Source organism: Octopus bimaculoides, chromosome 18 (assembly GCF_001194135.2).
Source record: "Octopus bimaculoides isolate UCB-OBI-ISO-001 chromosome 18, ASM119413v2, whole genome shotgun sequence".
Classification (NCBI taxonomy): Eukaryota; Metazoa; Mollusca; class Cephalopoda; order Octopoda; family Octopodidae; genus Octopus; species Octopus bimaculoides.
Window position 1 is genome coordinate 3,151,135 of NC_068998.1, and position 3,097 is coordinate 3,154,231.

Below are 3,097 nucleotides of genomic sequence, written 5' to 3' on the forward strand. Positions count from 1 at the left end.
ATATATATATATATATATATACATATATATATATATGTGTGTGTGTGTATAAAGGTGATCTGATCTTTAATATAAAAGATGAAATAACTAACAATATATGAAGGGACAAACAGACAGATAATATATAAACATGTATACACAAACACACACACATATATATAGAGAGAAAGAGAGTGACAGAGATAGATAGATAAATAGACAGACAGACAGACAGACAGACAGACAGATAGATAGATAGATAGATAGATAGATAGATAGATAGATAGATAGATAGATAGAAGCATAAAATTTAGCTGGAATAATTAAATAAACGAATGATAGGTTTCTACGAAGGCAAACCTTATTGATACTCTATCAATTGATTTAATATTGCAGAGGGCGACACCGTAGGCACTTCTGAACGGCACTTAAGTAAAATTTAATACCTCACACTTGTGTCGGCTGATCTTAATCATTTCTTAAATATAGATGAAAATTGATTAAGCTTAGCCTCGTCATCATAAACGTTTATTTGTCATGTCACTAAATCATCGCCTGCTCACGAGGTCTCCGAAAGAAGATGACGTTTATTAGCTAGCATTGTTATTACAGGCATTTTGCCAAAGTCAGGTGGAGCAATTATTATCCTGGTTGGCAGACACAGCGTAGGAGCGAGGTGGGAGGAAATGTGCGTTTTCTAAGTGTGTGTGTGTATGTGTGCGTGTGGGTGTATGGACGTATGTGTGTACGCATATGTTTAGTGTATATATACTTATGCATATATGTATATCAATAATGTATATATATATATATAATAGGTGCAATCATGTGTGTGTGCGAGTGAGTACACACACACACACACACACACAAACACACACACACACACACACACACACACACACACACATATATATATGTATGTATGTATATATATATCTATGAGTGTTCTTTTACTTGTTTCAGTCGTTTGACTGCGGCCATGCTGGGGCACCGCCTTCAGTCAAGCGAATCGACCCCAGGACTTATTCTTTGTAAGCCTAGTACTTATTCTATCGGTCTCCTTTGCCGAACCGCTAAGTTATGGGAACGTAAACACACCAGCACCGGCTGTCAAGCGATGTTGAGGGGACAAACAGATACACACACACAAACATATTCACACACATACATACACAGATATATATATTTATCTATGTAAACATCTGTGTGTGTGTTAGTCTTTGTGTTGTGTTTGTCCCCCCACCCACGCTTGATCATCGTCATCGTCATCGTCATCAATATATGCGTGTGTTAAAGGCGGCGAGCTGGCAGAAACGTTAGCACGCCGGGCAAAATGCTTAGCGGTATTTCGTCTGTCTTTACGTTCTGAGTTCAAATTCCGCCGAGGTCGACTTTGCCTTTCATCCTTTCGGGGTCAATAAATGCAGTACCAGTTGCGTACTGAGGTCGATCTGATCGGCTGGCCTCCCTCCTCCAAAATTTTCGTGCCGTGTGTCTCGAGTAGAAAAGAATATGTGTGTGTGTAATGTGTAGCGTGTGCATATATGTATACGAGGTTATGTATGTACGGTGTAATGAGAAAGCGTGTGTATATGTGCGCGTGTATATATATATTTATTTGCGTGTATATGTGTGTGTGAGTATATGCATGTAAATATATATGCGTGTGTGTATAGATATGTGTATATTTATACGTTTGTATGTATATATGTCTGTGTCTGTGTCTGTATGTACGTATGTGTGTACATAATGTGTAAGATGTGAAAAAAAGTGTTTTTATGCGTGCTCAAAGTGCGTGTTCATGTTTGTGCGTGATCATGTTTGTGTGTGTGTGTGCGTGTGTGTGTGTGTGTAAGAGGCACGAAAACGACAACCGCTTAACGAATTAATGGAATGAAACAAATTCGTATTAAAGACTCAATTTATAGCGGTCATGTTGTTTTTTCCTGCAAGGGTGTTTGCTTTGAAGTGGACACCTTTCACGTACACACACACACACACACACACACACACACACACACACACACACACACACACACACACACACACACGTACAACACACAAACGAACACAGACATTCGCATACACTCAAATAATACACACACACACATTCGCACGAGTACATACACACAAAAAGAACGAACACATAAGCGCACCCAGAAAACATGGCTACATACGTACACACCTCTATTCGCACACATACATAAATATGCATGTATGCTCGCACGCATGGTTATGAAGGAAAACTGATTATATATATATGTATATATATATATGTATATATATATATCGTCGGTTACGATGACGAAAGTTCCAGTTGATCCGATCAACGGAACAGCCTACTCGTGAAATTAACATGCAAATGGCTGAACACTCTACAGATACGTGTACCCTTAACGTAGTTCTTGGGGATATTCAGCGTGATACAGAGAGTGACAAGAATTGGCCCTTTTGAAATACAGGTACAAGAGAAACGGGAAGAAAGAGTGAGAGAAAGTTGTGGTGAAAGAGTATAGGATACAGTCACAGGAAAAGTGTTTGGTCGAAAGATAATGTATATATGTAGTTATACCCCTGTATATAGATAGATAGATAGATAGATAGATAGATAGATAGATAGATAGAGAGCGAAAAGTAAGAAAATTTGAGGGAAGCAAAAGAAATGACAGAGGTGCAGGAGAAATTGCTTGTACGTGTGTGTGTGTGTGTGTGTGAATATATATATATATATGCCTGTATTTGTGTCTGTGTCTGTTTGTGTGGCGGGCGTATTCGGATGGTTTTGTTTATGTAAGTCACGTGAGCAACGGCAGCCGCCTTTAGGTGGACGAGTGTTATCGTGTTTGGCCGGAAGGGGGCGGTGTGGGCCAAGCTATTTATTAATGCTATTAACCCGTTAAATAGGCAGACGCTCACAAGTAGCACAATGAAAGCGAGGCTCAAATTGCCCAAGCCCCTTCAACTATCACACTTACTCTCACCACCACCACCGACATCACCGCCGCCGCCGCCGCTACTACAACGAACCTACGGCTACAACAACGGTCACTACTACTACTACTACTACTACTACTGCTGCTGCTGCTACTACTGCTGCTACTGCTGCTGCTGCTGCTGC

The 3,097-nt window shown here is 40.0% G+C and overlaps 1 protein-coding gene across 1 annotated transcript in view; it reads left to right on the forward strand.

The window, feature by feature from the left end:
• Positions 1–3,097, forward strand: part of LOC128249916 (protein sister of odd and bowel-like) — a 72,346-nt gene that overhangs the window by 58,150 nt on the left and 11,099 nt on the right. The gene's annotated exons all lie outside the window — the stretch shown is intronic.